The sequence below is a fragment of the Salvelinus alpinus genome, chromosome 16 (assembly GCF_045679555.1).
Source record: "Salvelinus alpinus chromosome 16, SLU_Salpinus.1, whole genome shotgun sequence".
In the NCBI taxonomy this organism is placed as follows: domain Eukaryota; kingdom Metazoa; phylum Chordata; class Actinopteri; order Salmoniformes; family Salmonidae; genus Salvelinus; species Salvelinus alpinus.
Genome location: NC_092101.1, coordinates 3,328,027 through 3,349,312, shown reverse-complemented (window position 1 = coordinate 3,349,312; position 21,286 = coordinate 3,328,027). Strand labels below are relative to the sequence as shown.

The following is a 21,286-nucleotide window of genomic DNA, read 5'->3' as shown; positions in this document are numbered from 1 at the left end:
CTTTAAAAAAAGACTATCAGCATTATGTTAGTGGCAATTGCAATGCAAATGGGGTGTTAGGAGTTATTTATCAAGATTGTATCAATTATTTATTTCTGGAAACATATCTCAAAAATAACTACCTTGGTAATCATTTTTGTTCATTACTTGGACAAAATGCTCACATCCACTGCATGTTTCCCTTACTGCCTTATCGCTGAGATAAGTTAAGTGATAAGTGATTAATCACGGTTCAATGTCTTAATCTGCAAGTACTCCATCGGATTTACAGGTAATACTTTGAGGTGAAGATAGATGCGTGACGCAATGGAGAAGACAATTTAAAACTATTGAAGACTACTGCAGTGACAACGCATAAAGGCTAACTTTCTTAGAAATGACCTGGTGAGACTGAGCCTTTATACAGCACACTCAACAATGCATGAGACATACTGCAGACTGGTGAAAAGAAAAGGACCTCTCAACGCTAAGCTCTCCCAAGCTCTCTTTGTTCCATTGTAACGACAACCACACGAAGGAAAACTATGAAGGACAAATATGGAGCACAAAGTCTAGTGAGTTTGTTTAACATTTAGTTTCATAGGTAGGAACTCCTCTCGTGGGCGTCAGCCAGGAAGTTGTAGCCAACCTGCCTCACTCACCAATGGACTGAAAACACATGTTTAGCGAGGATTGTGACAGGCACGTTCAGTGAAACGGATGGGTAGAAATGCCAGATTAACCCTGGCGTAATGGGAAAGGATTTACCAAGGGAGACAACATTATGCACTGTTGCCACTCTGAAATGAGCGCTGTGCATAGTTCACTCTCTGCAGTGTGAGGGCAGCTCCACAAGGTGCACAAGAAGGGAGGTCAAAGCTCTAAGCTGCTGGGTTGCCCATGGCTACATAAATATTAACTGAGCCTCCACTGTTTTGAGAGGGCTTCTTTGATTGTGAATCTCCTCAGAGGGTTCGCTATCCGCTGGGAGTACAGCAGGCATCTGACAAAACTTGGTTTGATGCAAACAAATTAATATAGAGAGGTGTTGCATTTGGTTAACGGGTCAAGAAAGTCCAGTAGTTCTATGCAAATATGTTGAAGAGAGAAATAGCATACTTGTAGGCTAGATAGTTTGTTTCTGTTCCATGGTGGAACACATATTTGGAGGTTTGCCCGAGGTATTTTACTTTTACTAGGTGAAATTCTATCCTCAAAGGGTCCTTCATAGATTAAACTTTCAAACCATTTAGTTTACAGTTAGAATGACATCTCTGTTGAATTGAGAGTTTTTCTAGTTTATTTCAAGGGCTTTCCAGACACAGAACTTTTCACAATGTCAAAAACAATTGTTAACTACATCAATAGTTATCATATGTAATACCTCTTCCGTTTCATTTAAGGACCAAACAATTGACAGCTGTGCCTCTATATAGATAGCAAAATAGTTGGGAAGATATTTTCGATTGACTGATTCCATGGCACATGATTTCTTAACTCATACACAAAACGACGCTGGATTCCAAACTTAGAGTTCTTCAATTTAAATTGTTATACAACATTCTTGCAACCAATATAATGTTATATACAGTGGGGAGAACAAGTATTTGATACACTGCCGATTTTGCCGATTTTCCTACTTACAAAGCATGTAGAGGTCTGTAATTTTTATCATAGGTACACTTCAACTGTGAGAGACGGAATCTAAAACAAAAATCCCGAAAATCACATTGTATGATTTTTAAGTAATTAATTTGCATTTTATTGCATGACATAAGTATTTGATACATCAGAAAAGCAGAACTTAATATTTGGTACAGAATCCTTTGTTTGCAATTACAGAGATCATACGTTTCCTGTAGTTCTTGACCAGGTTTGCACACACTGCAGCAGGGATTTTGGCCCACTCCTCCATACAGACCTTCTCCAAATCCTTCAGGTTTCGGGGCTGTCGCTGGGCAATACGGACTTTCAGCTCCCTCCAAAGATTTTCTATTGGGTTCAGGTCTGGAGACTGGCTAGGCCACTCCAGGACCTTGAGATACTTCTTACGGAGCCACTCCTTAGTTGCCCTGGCTGTGTGTTTCGGGTCGTTGTCATGCTGGAAGACCCAGCCACGACCCATCATCAATGCTCTTACTGAGGGAAGGAGGTTGTTGGCTAAGATCTCGCAATACATGGCCCCATCCATCCTCCCCTCAATACGGTGCAGTCGTCCTGTCCCCTTTGCAGAAAAGCATCCCCAAAGAATGATGTTTCCACCTCCATGCTTCACGGTTGGGATGGTGTTCTTGGGGTTGTACTCATCCTTCTTCTTCCTCCAAACACGGCGAGTGGAGTTTAGACCAAAAAGCTCTATTTTTGAATCATCAAACCACATGACCTTCTCCCATTCCTCCTCTGGATCATCCAGATGGTCATTGGCAAACTTCAGACGGGCCTGGACATGCGCCTGCTTGAGCAGGGGGACCTTGTGTGCGCTGCAGGATTTTAATCCATGACGGCGTAGTGTGTTACTAATGGTTTTCTTTGAGACTGTGGTCCCAGCTCTCTTCAGGTCATTGACCAGGTCCTGCCGTGTAGTTCTGGGCTGATCCCTCACCTTCCTCATGATCATTGATGCCCCACGAGGTGAGATCTTGCATGGAGCCCCAGACCGAGGGTGATTGACCATCATCTTGAACTTCTTCTATTTTCTTCTATTTTCTAATAATTGCGCCAACAGTTGTTGCCTTCTCACCAAGCTGCTTGCCTATTGTCCTGTAGCCCATCCCAGCCTTGTGCAGGTCTACAATTTTATCCCTGATGTCCTTACACAGCTCTCTGGTCTTGGCCATTGTGGAGAGGTTGGAGTCTGTTTGATTGAGTGTGTGGACAGGTGTCTTTTATACAGGTAACGAGTTCAAACAGGTGCAGTTAATACAGGTAATGAGTGGAGAACAGGAGGGCTTCTTAAAGAAAAACTAACAGGTCTGTGAGAGCCGGAATTCTTACTGGTTGGTAGGTGATCAAATACTTATGTCATGCAATAAAATGCAAATTAATTACTTAAAAATCATACAATGTGATTTTCTGGATTTTTGTTTTAGATTCCGTCTCTCACAGTTGAAGTGTACCTATGATAAAAATTACAGACCTCTACATGCTTTGTAAGTAGGAAAACCTGCAAAATCGGCAGTGTATCAAATACTTGTTCTCTCCACTGTATATGGGGATACAACCATCCCAGCTCTGCAGATTTTGCAGCGAAGAGACATAATCATTAGGATCATTTGTTTTGGTACTGTCTATATGTAGCTTGTTTTTGGTCACGGGTTCAGAAAAGGCTGAAGAATTGCAACATTTACCTGGAGCTAACTCTGCAAATAGCACTGCTGCATGATTTAAAAAGTCATAGTATATTGATCTAAAATATAATAATACTCTTAGCAAAAATATATATATTTATTTAGTCTGTAGAAACTATGAGAATAGAAAGGTTCAGAACTTTTTTGAAACATCAGTGCACAGTTGAAAAATATATGACAAATAGAAACTCAAAACTGGATGGTGGTCAGAGATAAAATGTATATAGTATGCATAAACTGGAAGTAGAAGCCTAAGTGTTGCTGTCCATTAGTTTACTCCAATTAGGGGAGGGATGGTAAGGTTAGGGGAAAATAATAAAGGAAATCAATATAAATGTAATTTAATTATTAAAAAAAAAAAATATATATATATATTTTTTAACTCTGCTAAGATATGCTAGCTGCAATATGAATTGGAAGCCAACAACAAAGAAACAAGAGGGCAATGTAGTCAGATAACTTATAAACTTGTTAAAAATAATCAGCATTATACACAAGTATCTGTTAACTAAGGTGTGAACTATCTATTGGGCACACAACCTCTACAAATCATTAGCCATCATTATCAAGTAGTCCATGGAGAGACAGAGACGTTTTGTGTGCAAATATTTTTGGGAAAAAACTATAAGAATTGAGGGTTAAAAACAAGTCATTGATACTCATGGGAACAAGGGAGCCATATTTATTCTCCTCATGTTTGACTAAATTTCCTCTAAAGTGTGCCCCAACACATACAACCAATATAAAAACAGATACATACACTTTATCGACATTATCACTAACAAAACATTTTTCATTTACTAGACGTTCTAATCCAGAGCGATTTACAGGAACAATTAGGGTTAAGTGCCTTGCTCAAGGAAACATCGACAGAGTTTTCACCTAGTCGGCTCAGAACCAGCAACCTTGCCTTTCGGTTACTGGCCCAATTCTCTTAACCGCTAGGCTACCTGGTAGCCTTCTTTTGGTAGCCTTCACTAAGGCTTGATTCAACATTGGTGCTACTACTGTTTTAATTCAGATTTTAAAAAAGTATCTTGCAACTCTGATTTCTCTGTTCCCTCCCTCATTTCCCTGTCTGCAAGCTAGGTGGGCCAAGCAATCAGGTCTGGAAAAAGTTATACTTTAACCCGAGGTGCCCCAAGCATGCACCATTTAAAACATTTCTGTCTGGCAAGTGATTACTTGCAACCACATGCGAGATATCACTGGTATCAAAGCAGTCTGACTTGCCTTGTTAAATAAAGGGTCAATTAAAAAATACAAATACGTTCATCATAAACACAAATACACATTTCTGTCCAACCTTAATGGCTCAATGCACTGAACAATAAATAGGGACCACGTACTGAAAGTCGGTGGTCTCACTTCAATGTGTGATGGTATCGTCATTGTAACATTGTAATTAACAGTTATCAATAACAAAGTAGCTAATTCATATCATGTGTTAATATATGTGTAACAATTCAGGTGTAACTCAATAAGTATAGCTACAATGTAACATGATAGAATGTATGTAGGCCTATATGTCTCATATATCCAAGAAAGTGAAATGAAGTACATGCATACAAAATTGCTTTTTTTAGCCCTCTAGAAGACTGTCTTGATCTACTCTCTCTAGCTATACAGAAACGGTATTCCTTCAAATATGAATGTCTGCCTTTGGATGACCTTTATAACATCTGCTTTCTCTTTTTGTCCCTTCAAAAAACGCTTGTATAATTATTTAAAATGCTTATGAAAACACAACTATTCCCCTCTCATCCGTTCACCTTCACCTGGTGAATATGACTCAATTTCACATTTCCCTACAACAGTTGAAAGGACGTTTTTATTGAAGCCAGGTGTATACCAGTCTCTTGGTGCCTGATAATGTTCCTGGACTGCATTCCTCAAGCAGATCATAACATTTTCCACAGCATCACCACCGATTGATGGTTGCCACTTAGCAGTTTTGCCTGAGAATACTGATCTTCACTGAAGTTAAATCCAAAATAAGCAAATGAATACGTAAGATAACGTTTGAAAAATTATGAAATAGCCAGGTATTGCATTCGTTGATGTATAGGATTCTGAGATATGTTTTTTTTTCTTATTTGAATAATTAGCCCTTTATTCCATGGTAGCTCAAAAATAAAACATATTTTTTAGATTGCTTGTCATACAGTTTATTGCTATACAATTTGTCACCATTATGCAACAATTCACAATCACACAAGATACATTGTTTAGTCATTGGTCAGCTTTGCCCACCTTTCTCTACAGTAGCAGATCACCTTCCCCCTTGGACTGTTGCAATGGTCGTTCTGTCTTTTATTGAGGCCAATTGGAAAAAAAAGTCTCTCTGCACTTTTCTGCTCCTTCCTTTTTGATGCTAGGTAGTGTTCAAGTAAAAATAAGTCCTCAGTCATTGGTTGAATAGGCTGGACTGCCTATTGTGAGGGGATTGAGCCTCTCCTACACAAAAAGAAAATGGAGAAGTTAAATAGTGGCATATATTTATAGATAATCTACTTCACATCTGTACTCTGTTCACTGTAATCTTCTTTGCGACAGTCAGGGCTAAACGGCCGAGCATTTCTTCTTGCTGGACATGATAATATGTTTATATGATTCGTTCCTATTGGATGTGTGCGTGTGTCGACTCCGAGTCAGTGTGGATCGGGACTCCGTGTCAGGTTTTGACAGCAGTCCATTCACAGACGACTCTTGCAGAAGGCAGCCTGCCCTGCTGCGACTCACTGCACTGGGAACTGGCTCTGTTTACTGGAAGCCTTCTCCGGTGAATCAAGCAAGTCTCTCAATGCTGTGAGCGGTATCTTTTCCCAAACGCGAGCCCCTTAAACTTTGCAGTACCATTGAACCTCATTCTCTCATCCAGGGGAACTTGGCGTGGATTGACATCAACTGCAGTCTCCTTTTTTTTCTGCAGAGAACAGGTTTCACTGCCTGTTCGCTCTTCTTCCCTCTGTCTCTTCGGGTTTCTACTCTGTGGATTGTTGCTTTGACTCCAGGCGAACAGGGGAGAAGAGATTACATGCTCAAGCAGAACTGTTGATGAGTTAAGACTGAGCAGCACCTTGCCATGGAAGAGTATGTCCGGTCTGCGGGAATGTATGGGCTGAAAGAGGGACCAGCTGCCTGATAAAGCCCTATCTGTCCCAGATAAGTGGAGCATGCATCAGAACTGCAGAGATTCTCTCAACACTGCTGTGTTCTGATCTGCAGAGGAGTTCCTGTTACAAGACTGCCTGCTTTCTACACACAGCTATTGTCCAACATATTTTTTTTCTGCCTCTTGACTTCGTCGTATTTATCGTGACTGTTTTCTCAGAAAGGTAAGGATTTCCTTTAAGATAACTGCATTTCCCTATTACTTAGGCCTACTATCACGTTACCAACCATATCCAAGAGTGGTTTAATCTCTTGACAAGTCTCTGTCTGTAACTTTCTTGTGTCACTTTATTTGGGGAATTGTTTGTCGAGTTCAGAGATATACTTTCCAACTCACACATGTGAGGACATCAAGTCATTAATCACACCACTACAGTTGTATATTTTACTTTCCCAGACCACAAACAAACCATCTGTAGGCTGCTTGAAAATCTCGAGCTATGAAAAACCAAAGAGCAGGTTTGCCATGAATTAGGTCTACTTTTAAAGAACAGAACTGTTTGAAGTAGGCTAATTTAAAATGATCCAAGGGATACCATGGTTAATTGAACAAATGGTTAATAAAAACAACCAGATGTGGATTGATTTGGTCAGCTGCCTCCCTCTCAGTTTGAGTGAATGGAAACTATTAAAATGAGGGGGAACACGTTTATATGAACCAGAACATGTAAAGCACCATTTCATTGGAATCGAATTTATGCCTTTAAAGTTGTAGATAGAGTTCCTTGCTGTTTTTTTCATGTAGCCTATCAATGGGTTCCTTGCTTGAATAGGGCTGTATGTTAGCAGTGATCTAAGAATCAATGTGGCTGTGATTCTGGAGAGCAATGAGGCTCTTTCAGTCTAGCCAGGGCCTTGACTGCTATATTTTGAGAAGGGAAAACTCTAGAATAGCCTGTCTTTGCATCATAGTAGGCAGACAATATTATGTGTAAAACGAGTTAATTCAACTGCAATGCATTGAACTGAAGAACAATATGTAGCCTAATACGACAGGCAGAAACTTGAATGTTGAAAATGTGAAATCATTGGTTAAAAATATAAAATCCAAGGAGACGACGAGATATCATCTATCTGTGTCTTATTTGAAACACAGTTGCGCACAGTGGCAGTAAATTAGATAATTTTACTGCACTTGCATTTTTTACCAATACCAAAACCATCTTGTCAACCTGCATGTGTTAACAACCGGAGAAAAATACAATATGCGGAGCGGAGCTCATGTACTACCCCGGCCAACTCAGCGTCCTAACGGCTGTGTGTGAAGCAGTGGAACAGAGGAGAAAAACAAAATATTGATCATTCATTGTACAGCATACCTTTTACTCCAGTCCAGTATTCCCTTCTCCGCCACTAAACTACCAGCACGATTCTCGATTCTGTCATATTTTGTGAGGCGTTACGCCTGATGTGAAAGGCTGATGTGAAAGGCTAATGAAAGTTCCTGGCTGGATTTGATCAATTATATGCACTTGTTTCTGCGTGCGATCAGCCAGCGTTAGATATGGCAATGACAGAATAAAGGTTATGTATTAGCATAATATGTAGGCTTACTCATTGGTGAAGATAAAAAAATAAAAATAAACTTTTTATATTGATAAAAATGTCAGTAATCCAACGTCTCAATATATATTAAATTTATATAAATAGGAATAAACCTACCTCAGATGAAGCTATAGGCTATAGCTGATCATCTAGAATGGCTAACTGTATTTTATTGTCTTAGTTTATAAATGGAATAATATATAAATGGAATAATACTTTAGTCCTTTGCAAATAGGCTCTAGTCCATCTATCTCATCAGTCCCATAGGGTAAAATGTAACTTTATTTTTGGCTGCAAACAGGGTAGTTTAAATGATGCAACTAATATTATAACTCAACTGTGAAGTTGTTTGAACAGAGTGTGTGCGAACAAAATCTGCACTCTTATTAGATTGGTTGAGGCACATTGCTACTCTTCTTCCCCAGCCCCTTTCATGAAGGGCGATGCCATTTCACAAGTTTCTGCACAAAATGTTTGAATTAATGCAAGTACTCATTTTCACTGTTTGAAGGAATAGATTAGCAAATGACAGTGGTCACAACTCTTGCTCGATGGAGAGAACTCCAGCCTTGTAACCAATAGGGTTAGCTGATGCCGAAAGGGTAGGGGGAGTGTGAGTTAGTAAAATGGGAGGTGAACTTGTAGCCCGTCTCTACCCCTTTTATTGCGTTTCTATGTGAAAACACAATCTCCCTGCTTTTTTGTTTGCCATTTGAATTATATTTTCACGGGAACATGTAATAATGTCTTTCTAGTTTTATTTCCACTCAACTGCAATACTGGTTGTTTTGATATTCTACATTTTTTATCTATTATTGTGTATTAGTTGAGGATTATGAATGTAATACATCTGCAGAATAGGTATAGGCATATACATTTTATGAACAGAGAGAGTATCTGGTTAACTGTCAGAAGCTTGTTGAAAAGAGTACCATTAGATACATTTCAAGCTGTTGCGAATCATACACCCATGTATAGCTTAGGCCATTTATAGGCTTCTCAGTGGTTTCTCACGTGTTGGTCTGTTTTATGTCTTTTAGCTCTATGCAATCACACTTTCCCGAGCCAATATGCCTTTATAAGCGTGGTATTGTTTAATTCAAACCAACAGTCGCTTTTTTTCGACCCAGTCTTGTGTCAGAGGGAGCGCGTCCTGTTTCAAAGAACTGCAGCTGTTGATGTACCAGAGCCCGGGTTGCTCCTCTGCCTCTCTGTTCATTTCCACTCACAGATCAATAGACTCAGTGTGGTTCTCTATGGACTTCGGGGACCAAACTGGTACATATTATCATTAGCTCTCTATTCTTGATTGTAGCTGCAGCCTACATTTTATTGTGATCAAGCAAAAATAGTAAAGTGTTCATTTTAACCTCAAAGAAACCGTGTATTTGAGGAGAAGAGGCACATACTGTACAGTATCCTATTGTGAAGGCTCGAAAAAATCAAGAACCGCTATTAATGTTTATATTTCATATTTTTGAATAGATAACACTACATGCCAAGGGAGGTCTGCTCAGGTATGATTGAGTGGCATGCTAGAGCATCTCCTCCACTTCAATGGGATCGTGTCGATGATTTTGCGTCTCCTACAGTTTTGGAGCTACACAACCAAACTAGATAGCCTAATCTGTTATGACTGTATTGAGCCAATGCACTATTGATTTTGAAGTTGTTATTGTACTGTGACCCCTTTGTGCACACTGGCAAAAAAAAAAATATTCTTATTGAACTGAACCCACATTCAGAATGTGACCGTAGTCACATTGGGGCTTTGTTTGACTAGGCTCCTCCAAATAAAGTGGTGTGAAAGTGCCGCTGTGCTTTTTTACGAATGCCGTCCAGAATGTCCCGGAGCTGTGCTGTTGCTTTTATTCACAACGTCAGGAACACCAGATTGACACAGGTCAAGAGTACATGCATTCACAGAGTTAAAGTGACTTCCTTCGCAAGTAAAATGACACACGATGAGCCCTTCAACGGACACTCAATTATGGTTAATATGTCTTGTACAAAGAGGCGTTTTCGGACACAATAATTTCTGTTGCTGTTTCTCCTATATGGAGCCCTACTGTGTGGATAATCACTCGCCATTAAATGGAAAAAACAAGGCTCTAAAAAGGGCTAAGGCAAATTGTATGTAATGTGCAGGTCTTTGGTCCAAAATACCACCCCTTTTATGACTGATTTTATTTTACTATTGGCAATCGGTATAACACTATGAGCCAGGGTGTTCCCCTCCCTGCTATTTTATGAAACATTTGTTTCCACTTGCCAAAGGCATCTGTAGCAGTGGATGATTATTTACCTTCTGAAATGGCAGGTAACACTTTCTGCTTGCCTTTTGAATTTCCTTCCAGGGACATGACATAGCATGTACAATGGTGACAATAAATAAGGGTCAATTTAGACCCGTGAAAGAAATAGTGAGGATATTTTTCTATAGTTTCTATATTGTTTTTCCACTGGTCAAGTGGTAGCCATCCTTAGCTTATCTAGGATCTCTTTTTCATTAGTTTGCCCCTTTTGGTGCTCCTCTGAATAGGATTCTGGAAATAAAACGGAAACACAAAGAACTTAAAGGCATAGCTGTAAAACTCATGGCTCGTGGCATAAAACAGCTCTAAAGGAAAACAAATATGTTTTGTTACTGGTTGTGGCCAACTATATATATTTTACAGAACCATATTGCGTGCGTTAGGCGTCTCTTTTTCTTGAATAGAACATGTAGCGTGTCACAAGCGGCGGGCGTAAGTGTAACCAATGAGACAGTTATATTTTCTCTTGTGCCGTATATTCACAGGCTTTTGTCAGCTTTGACAGAAAGAATGCAAAAATGTTCTGACAAACAAGTAACTTAATTAACTATGTCATTATCCACAAATTATGAAAATAATAATATGAATTACTGTTATTATTAAATATATTATCAACTTAAAAGAAGTACAACTAAATAGAATTTTTTGTTTTTTATTTGTTTTTAATTAAATAATAATAATGAAGACTGAATATAGACACAAAATAAAATATGTCTGTAAATATATGTGCGTGCACACACGCATGTGCGCACACACACACGCATGTGCGCCCACACACACACACACACACACCTCACTTTTGGTGGTACGTGCACTAAAGTTGTCATTCTCAGCCCGAGCCTGACCACCCAATTGGGTTTCGGGGCTTGCCGTGCTGTGTTAAGAAATAAAAAACCAGTGCGTGTCTGTGCACCTTTTAGCCTACTACGTCTCTCTCTCAGCTGCAGCAGCCACTAATGGCGCCAGGATTCCAATAATGGTTGGGCCAGGGAAATTTGATAAAACTGATGATGAAATGTATTTTTCCGATGATTGAAATGTTTCGAATAGTGATACGAATAGGCTGGAGTGCACTCAGGAGAATGATGATCCACAAGAACACGACAGGCAGGGCATCGCAGTATCAGGAGAAGCCCATATTCCAATGGCACCCATACATCCTAACAAAATACACCCTATGACTGCCCTGCTAATGTGCCTTGCTGGACCTTGTAAACAGCTACCTTTTTAAATACACGATTGTATTTCATTACTGAGAAATGCGGTATGACGAACAGAGGAGAGCGACAGTGTTACATTTCATGCTCAGAGCCGTCATTACCCTAGCTAGATCAGGGATGGGCAACTTTGATGGGGTAAAAGGGCGGCCACAAAATCTGAACTCATCATGAGGGGCCGCAGTGGCTCGCGGGTCTCTCTACCCACATCCATACCCACACGTAAGTTAAATGTTGTTGGGGGCCCTCACCCACCTAGCGAGCGAAATAGTTTAGCGCCCCCCCCACTCTTGACAGCGGAGAGAAAAAAATGTACGTTTTAGAGTTAATTTCCTGCAATTGCAGAAAATGTTGCCGTTGTAAAGCAAGTTTGCTGCAATTCTACACATTTTGCCATGGGTTGGGAGGGAAAATTAGCAGTTTTACAGATCATTTCCTGAAATTCTACATATTTTACGATAAGATGTAGAGAAATGTTTGCAGGTTTTTATATGATTTCTGAGTGAGAGTGGCTAACAAAATCAATGGGTAATTTGACCATGATTAGTAGAAGTTTAGATAGCTGGCTAGACTAATTTACCAATCTAAATTTTTTTTGCTGACATGGCTAATTGAGTGACTGTCAGTGACTGACAATAACAAGAGAAAAACTGATGATGCACAACCATATTTTGGAATTGCACCTTATGTGATCAGAAGGGGTTTCCTGTGCCCTGGATCATACAGCACACTCAGTACTGTGCCCTCAAACAGAGACGGTCCTTCGAAAAGCTGCTCTTGACAAAGATGCATTGTTGAGGTTAGCCTATAACCCACTGCACTGAGTGGCTACATCTACGAAGCTCATCTTGACTACAGTGAGGCTTGTAACAAGGCGGCAACTGTCACAGCTAGACCTGCTGCTTTCTCGGTAAGAGGCACTCTCTCTCTGTTGACCATATAGCGGTATCACTCTTCTATCCCTGACAAAACAGAAGCTATATAGATGGTGGGTCAACTCAAGAGGAATTTCCAGGGGAAATGCTGAAAAACAGAGGACAAATGCCACTCCCAACAGAGATGTGTAAACGCCCAACTGAAGCCGTTAAAAAAAAAAAATCAATATTACATATTTTCTGGGTAACAATGAAGTACCGTACTGTGATTTATGTTTTACCATTTTAATTTAAAACAAACAAAAATAGCTTCTTAGCAATGAACATTTTCTCATGCAAGAATTTTAGACTGTCTGGGAGTGGTCTGAGTGAAGAAGGGAAAATGGAAAACTAGCTGTTGTTGGCAGAGAGGTTTGGAATTCTCTTTCTTATTGGTCTATTAACTCATTTACCACCGGGTGATGTCACCAGGCAGGCCAAAACTCCATCCCATAAAAACAGGCTGAAATTACTGCCTGCCTTTTCAAACAACTCTTAGACAAAAAGGGCATTATTATAATTTTCTCAATTTCACAGTATTATTCCAACCTCATAATGTTGAAATATATACAAAACACAGGCGAATCACGTTTTTGACTGCACTGGGCCTTTAAGTGAAATATCGTCCCATAGGAAGGTGAGATTTAGTTCCATTTGAGCATGAATGTAATTTTTCCTTCTACAGAACATAGCTTTAATCTGGCAATGAGACTGTGAAGTAAAAACTGACCTCCATTGGACTGAACTATTTGTTCAATATATTTCAATATATTTGGTGTTGATGTTTTACTCTAATACTGTTACCCTAACAACATGTCGCTAGTCCGTCCTTACAGCAAACACCCTGCTAGGGTGCTGAGGGCATCCAGCCTGAGAGATGAAGCCCGCATGATTTAGCAATGATGTGATTTCTACAGTGCCTTCAGAAAGAATTCACACCCCTTGACTTTTCCCACATTTTGTTGTGTTTCAGCCTGAATTTAAAGTGGATACAATTGAGATTTTGTGTAACTGGCTTACTACACACAATACCCCATAATGTCAAAGTGGAATTATGTTTTTAGAAATGTTTAGAAATGAATAAAAAATGGAAACGTGAAATGTCGAGTCAAAACTATTCATCCCCTTTCTTATGGCAAGTCTTAATACGTTAATGAGTAAAACTGTACTTAATAAGATGCATGGACTCACTCTGTGTGCAATAATTGTTTCACATCATTTTTGAATGACTACATCATCTCTGTACCCCACACATACAATTATCTGTAAGGTCGCTCTGTCGAGCAGTGAATTTCAAACACAGATTCAACCGCAAAGACCAGGGAGGTTTTCCAATGCCTCGCAAAGGGCACCTATTGGTAGATGGGTAAAAATGAAAAAACATACATTGAATATCCCTTTCAGCATGGTGAAGTTAATAATTCCACTTAGGATGGGTTATCAATACACCCAATCACTAACATGATACGGGTGTCTTTCTTTACTCAGTTGCCGGAGAGGAAGGAATCCGCCCAGGGATTTCACCATGAGACCAATGGTGACATTAAAACAGTTAAAGAGTTTAATTCCTCAGAAAACTGAAGAAGGATCAGCAACATTGTAGTTACTCCACAATACTAACCTAAATGACAGAGTAAAAAGAAGGAAGCCAGTACAGAATAAAAATATTCAAAAACATGCATCCCGTTTGCAATAAGGCACTAAAGTAAAACTGCAAAAAAATGTGGCAAAGAAATAAACTTTATGTACTGAATACAAAGCATTATGTTTAGGGCAAGAGTACCACTATTCAAATTTTCAAGCATGGTGGTGGCTGCAAGAAGGACTAGGGAGTTTTTTTTATTATAAAAAGAGCTAAGCAAAGGTAAAATCCTAGAGGAAACCATGGTTCAGTCTGCTTTCCAAAAGACACTGGGAGACACATTCACCTTTCAGCAGGAAAATAACCTAAAACACAATGCCAAATATACACTGGAGTTGCTTACCAAGATGACATTGAATGTTTCTGGGTGGCCTAGTTACAGTTTTGACTTAAATTGTCTTGAAAATCTATGGCTGTCTAGCAATGATCAACAACCAACTTGACAGAGATTGAAGAAGTTTTTTAAGAATAATGTGCAAATATTGTACAATCCAGGTTGTGAAAAGACTCACAGCTGTAATCGCTGCCAAAGTTGATTGTAACATGAATTGACTCAAGGGTGTGAATACTTGTGCAAATGAGATATTTCTGTGTTTCATTTTCAACACATTTGCAAAAATGTCAAAAAACTTGTTTTCACTTTGTCATTATGGGGTATTGTGTGTGGATGGGAGATACATTTAAAAAAAATAAAAACATTTTGAATTCAGGCTGTTACACAACAAAATGTGGAATAAGTCAATGTGTATGAATACTTTCTGAAGGCACTTTAGACAAGAAACCTTAACAAATTTTAAATCCACTGTAATTTGTTGTGGCCTCACATTAGCTAGCTAGCAATATTTAAATACTTTTTACTCAAAAAACGCAGTTAGAGGCTATAACGACGGTCATTTCTCTGTTGTAGCATAACACAATGAATCTAATGTTGTAACAAAACAATGGACAGTAGTGAGGTTATGGTTCATATTAAACAACTGAAATGAAGTGCCACATTAGCGACAAATGTTACGACATTGCGACAAATACACCCCTGTGTGATTAAGCAGTAAGAAAGTGGTAGACTGGCTCGACAACATGCCCACTATCCTGCCAGGTCTAAATCCCTAGTTAGGGGTGTGAAAAGAAAACAATCTGCATTCAATGCAGCCCTGCTCCTTGGGTCTCTGTGTTTCTTTTCACACCCCTAACTAGGGATTTAGACCTGGCAGGATAGTGGGCATGTTGTCGAGCCAGTCTACCACTTTCTTGCTGCTTAATCACACAGGGGTGTATTTGTCGCAATGTCGTAACATTTGTCGCTAATGTGGCACTTCATTTCAGTTGTTTAATATGAACCATAACCTCACTACTGTCCATTGTTTTGTTACAACATTAGATTCATTGTGTTATGCTACAACAGAGAAATGACCGTCGTTATAGCCTCTAACTGCGTTTTTTGAGTAAAAAGTATTTAAATATTGCTAGCTAGCTAATGTGAGGCCACAACAAATTACAGTGGATTTAAAATTTGTTAAGGTTTCTTGTCTAAAGTGCCTTCAGAAAGTATTCATACACATTGACTTATTCCACATTTTGTTGTGTGACAGCTCGAATCAAAATGTTTTTATTTTTTTTAAATGTATCTCCCATCCACACACAATACCCCATAATGACAAAGTGAAAACAAGTTTTTTGACATTTTTGCAAAAATGTGTTGAAAATGAAACACAGAAATATCTCATTTGCACAAGTATTCACACCCTTGAGTCAATTCATGTTACAATTCAGTTTGGAGTGATTACAGCTGTGATCTTTTAGTACCTGGATTGGCAGGAACATCTGCATATTATTCTTAAAACTCTTCATCTCTGTCAAGTTGGTTGTTGATCATTGCTAGACAGCCATAGATTTTCAAGACAATTTAAGTCAAAACTGTAACTAGGCCACCCAGAAACATTCAATGTCATCTTGGTAAGCAACTCCAGTGTATATTTGGCATTGTGTTTTAGGTTATTTTCCTGCTGAAAGGTGAATGTGTCTCCCAGTGTCTTTTGGAAAGCAGACTGAACCATGGTTTCCTCTAGGATTTTACCTTTGCTTAGCTCTTTTTATAATAAAAAAAAAAACTCCCTAGTCCTTCTTGCAGCCACCACCATGCTTGAAAATTTGAATAGTGGTACTCTTGCCCTAAACATAATGCTTTGTATTCAGTACATAAAGTTTATTTCTTTGCCACATTTTTTTGCAGTTTTACTTTAGTGCCTTATTGCAAACGGGATGCATGTTTTTGAATATTTTTATTCTGTACTGGCTTCCTTCTTTTTACTCTGTCATTTAGGTTAGTATTGTGGAGTAACTACAATGTTGCTGATCCTTCTTCAGTTTTCTGAGGAATTAAACTCTTTAACTGTTTTAATGTCACCATTGGTCTCATGGTGAAATCCCTGGGCGGATTCCTTCCTCTCCGGCAACTGAGTAAAGAAAGACACCCGTATCATGTTAGTGATTGGGTGTATTGATAACCCATCCTAAGTGGAATTATTAACTTCACCATGCTGAAAGGGATATTCAATGTATGTTTTTTCATTTTTACCCATCTACCAATAGGTGCCCTTTGCGAGGCATTGGAAAACCTCCCTGGTCTTTGCGGTTGAATCTGTGTTTGAAATTCACTGCTCGACAGAGCGACCTTACAGATAATTGTATGTGTGGGGTACAGAGATGATGTAGTCATTCAAAAATGATGTGAAACAATTATTGCACACAGAGTGAGTCCATGCATCTTATTAAGTACAGTTTTACTCATTAACGTATTAAGACTTGCCATAAGAAAGGGGATGAATAGTTTTGACTCGACATTTCACGTTTCCATTTTTTATTCATTTCTAAACATTTCTAAAAACATAATTCCACTTTGACATTATGGGGTATTGTGTGTAGTAAGCCAGTTACACAAAATCTCAATTGTATCCACTTTAAATTCAGGCTGAAACACAACAAAATGTGGGAAAAGTCAAGGGGTGTGAATTCTTTCTGAAGGCACTGTAGAAATCACATCATTGCTAAATCATGCGGGCTTCATCTCTCAGGCTGGATGCCCTCAGCACCCTAGCAGGGTGTTTGCTGTAAGGACGGACTAGCGACATGTTGTTAGGGTAACAGTATTAGAGTAAAACATCAACACCAAATATATTGAAATATATTGAACAAATAGTTCAGTCCAATGGAGGTCAGTTTTTACTTCACAGTCTCATTGCCAGATTAAAGCTATGTTCTGTAGAAGGAAAAATTACATTCATGCTCAAATGGAACTAAATCTCACCTTCCTATGGGACGATATTTCACTTAAAGGCCCAGTGCAGTCAAAAACGTGATTCGCCTGTGTTTTGTATATATTTCAACATTATGAGGTTGGAATAATACTGTGAAATTGAGAAAATTATAATAATGCCCTTTTTGTCTAAGAGTTGTTTGAAAAGGCAGGCAGTAATTTCAGCCTGTTTTTATGGGATGGAGTTTTGGCCTGCCTGGTGACATCACCCGGTGGTAAATGAGTTAATAGACCAATAAGAAAGAGAATTCCAAACCTCTCTGCCAACAACAGCTAGTTTTCCATTTTCCCTTCTTCACTCAGACCACTCCCAGACAGTCTAAAATTCTTGCATGAGAAAATGTTCATTGCTAAGAAGCTATTTTTGTTTGTTTTAAATTAAAATGGTAAAACATAATCACAGTACGGTACTTCATTGTTACCCAGAAAATATGTAATATTGATTTTTTTTTTTTAACGGCTTCAGTTGGGCGTTTACACATCTCTGTTGGGAGTGGCATTTGTCCTCTGTTTTTCAGCATTTCCCCTGGAAATTCCTCTTGAGTTGACCCACCATCTATATAGCTTCTGTTTTGTCAGGGATAGAAGAGTGATACCGCTATATGGTCAACAGAGAGAGAGTGCCTCTTACCGAGAAAGCAGCAGGTCTAGCTGTGACAGTTGCCGCCTTGTTACAAGCCTCACTGTAGTCAAGATGAGCTTCGTAGATGTAGCCACTCAGTGCAGTGGGTTATAGGCTAACCTCAACAATGCATCTTTGTCAAGAGCAGCTTTTCGAAGGACCGTCTCTGTTTGAGGGCACAGTACTGAGTGTGCTGTATGATCCAGGGCACAGGAAACCCCTTCTGATCACATAAGGTGCAATTCCAAAATATGGTTGTGCATCATCAGTTTTTCTCTTGTTATTGTCAGTCACTGACAGTCACTCAATTAGCCATGTCAGCAAAAAAAATTTAGATTGGTAAATTAGTCTAGCCAGCTATCTAAACTTCTACTAATCATGGTCAAATTACCCATTGATTTTGTTAGCCACTCTCACTCAGAAATCATATAAAAACCTGCAAACATTTCTCTACATCTTATCGTAAAATATGTAGAATTTCAGGAAATGATCTGTAAAACTGCTAATTTTCCCTCCCAACCCATGGCAAAATGTGTAGAATTGCAGCAAACTTGCTTTACAACGGCAACATTTTCTGCAATTGCAGGAAATTAACTCTAAAACGTACATTTTTTTCTCTCCGCTGTCAAGAGTGGGGGGGGGCGCTAAACTCTTTCGCTCGCTAGGTGGGTGAGGGCCCCCAACAACATTTAACTTACGTGTGGGTATGGATGTGGGTAGAGAGACCCGCGAGCCACTGCGGCCCCTCATGATGAGTTCAGATTTTGTGGCCGCCCTTTTACCCCATCAAAGTTGCCCATCCCTGATCTAGCTAGGGTAATGACGGCTCTGAGCATGAAATGTAACACTGTCGCTCTCCTCTGTTTGTCATACCGCATTTCTCAGTAATGAAATACAATCGTGTATTTAAAAAGGTAGCTGTTTACAAGGTCCAGCAAGGCACATTAGCAGGGCAGTCATAGGGTGTATTTTGTTAGGATGTATGGGTGCCATTGGAATATGGGCTTCTCCTGATACTGCGATGCCCTGCCTGTCGTGTTCTTGTGGATCATCATTCTCCTGAGTGCACTCCAGCCTATTCGTATCACTATTCGAAACATTTCAATCATCGGAAAAATACATTTCATCATCAGTTTTATCAAATTTCCCTGGCCCAACCATTATTGGAATCCTGGCGCCATTAGTGGCTGCTGCAGCTGAGGAGAGACGTAGTAGGCTAAAAGGTGCACAGACACGCACTGGTTTTTTATTTCTTAACACAGCACGGCAAGCCCCGAAACCCAATTGGGTGGTCAGGCTCGGGCTGAGAATGACAACTTTAGTGCACGTACCACCAAAAGTGAGGTGTGTGTGTGTGTGTGTGGGCGCACATGCGTGTGTGTGTGCGCACATGCGTGTGTGCACGCACATATATTTACAGACATATTTTATTTTGTGTCTATATTCAGTCTTCATTATTATTATTTAATAAAAAAAAAAATAATAATAATAATTCTATTTAGTTACTTCTTTTAAGTTGATAATATATTTAATAATAACAGTAATTCATATTATTATTTTCATAATTTGTGGATAATGACATAGTTAATTAAGTTACATGTTTGTCAGAACATTTTTGCATTCTTTCTGTCAAAGCTGACAAAAGCCTGTGAATATACGGCACAAGAGAAAATATAACTGTCTCATTGGTTACACTTACGCCCGCCGCTTGTGACACGCTACATGTTCTATTCAAGAAAAAGAGACGCCTAACGCACGCAATATGGTTCTGTAAAATATATATAGTTGGCCACAACCAGTAACAAAACATATTTGTTTTCCTTTAGAGCTGTTTTATGCCACGAGCCATGAGTTTTACAGCTATGCCTTTAAGTTCTTTGTGTTTCCGTTTTATTTCCAGAATCCTATTCAGAGGAGCACCAAAAGGGGCAAACTAATGAAAAAGAGATCCTAGATAAGCTAAGGATGGCTACCACTTGACCAGTGGAAAAACAATATAGAAACTATAGAAAAATATCCTCACTATTTCTTTCACGGGTCTAAATTGACCCTTATTTATTGTCACCATTGTACATGCTATGTCATGTCCCTGGAAGGAAATTCAAAAGGCAAGCAGAAAGTGTTACCTGCCATTTCAGAAGGTAAATAATCATCCACTGCTACAGATGCCTTTGGCAAGTGGAAACAAATGTTTCATAAAATAGCAGGGAGGGGAACACCCTGGTCATAGTGTTATACCGATTGCCAATAGTAAAATAAAATCAGTCATAAAAGGGGTGGTATTTTGGACCAAAGACCTGCACATTACATACAATTTGCCTTAGCCCTTTTTAGAGCCTTGTTTTTTCCATTTAATGGCGAGTGATTATCCACACAGTAGGGCTCCATATAGGAGAAACAGCAACAGAAATTATTGTGTCCGAAAACGCCTCTTTGTACAAGACATATTAACCATAATTGAGTGTCCGTTGAAGGGCTCATCGTGTGTCATTTTACTTGCGAAGGAAGTCACTTTAACTCTGTGGATGCATGTACTCTTGACCTGTGTCAATCTGGTGTTCCTGACGTTGTGAATAAAAGCAACAGCACAGCTCCGGGACATTCTGGACGGCATTCGTAAAAAAGCACAGCGGCACTTTCACACCACTTTATTTGGAGGAGCCTAGTCAAACAAAGCCCCAATGTGACTACGGTCACATTCTGAATGTGGGTTCAGTTCAATAAGAATATTTTTTTTTTGCCAGTGTGCACAAAGGGGTCACAGTACAATAACAACTTCAAAATCAATAGTGCATTGGCTCAATACAGTCATAACAGATTAGGCTATCTAGTTTGGTTGTGTAGCTCCAAAACTGTAGGAGACGCAAAATCATCGACACGATCCCATTGAAGTGGAGGAGATGCTCTAGCATGCCACTCAATCATACCTGAGCAGACCTCCCTTGGCATGTAGTGTTATCTATTCAAAAATATGAAATATAAACATTAATAGCGGTTCTTGATTTTTTCAAGCCTTCACAATAGGATACTGTACAGTATGTGCCTCTTCTCCTCAAATACACGGTTTCTTTGAGGTTAAAATGAACACTTTACTATTTTTGCTTGATCACAATAAAATGTAGGCTGCAGCTACAATCAAGAATAGAGAGCTAATGATAATATGTACCAGTTTGGTCCCATACAGAAATAAACACTTTTCCATAAACAAGCTCTAAATC

At 39.2% G+C, this 21,286-nt stretch overlaps 1 protein-coding gene and 1 long non-coding RNA gene across 30 annotated transcripts in view; one reads left to right on the top strand and one right to left on the bottom strand.

Annotated features, from left to right (window-relative positions):
• The window catches only part of LOC139540668 (uncharacterized), a 52,197-nt gene extending 46,244 nt beyond the window's left edge, over positions 1-5,953 (bottom strand). The window contains exon 1 of the long non-coding RNA XR_011668249.1: positions 5,580-5,953. This is a non-coding gene — a long non-coding RNA (uncharacterized lncRNA). The remainder of the gene's footprint in view (positions 1-5,579) is intronic.
• A 120-nt stretch (positions 5,954-6,073) lies between these two features.
• The window catches only part of adgrl2a (adhesion G protein-coupled receptor L2a), a 531,217-nt gene continuing 516,004 nt past the window's right edge, over positions 6,074-21,286 (top strand). For 9 of the 29 annotated variants that reach the window (XR_011668247.1, XR_011668246.1, XM_071344517.1 and 6 more), the window contains exon 1: positions 6,074-6,664. The gene's annotated coding sequence lies outside the window, so the exon portion shown is untranslated. The remainder of the gene's footprint in view (positions 6,665-21,286) is intronic. The other 20 variants (XM_071344492.1, XM_071344515.1, XM_071344493.1 and 17 more) reach the window with 5 other exon arrangements.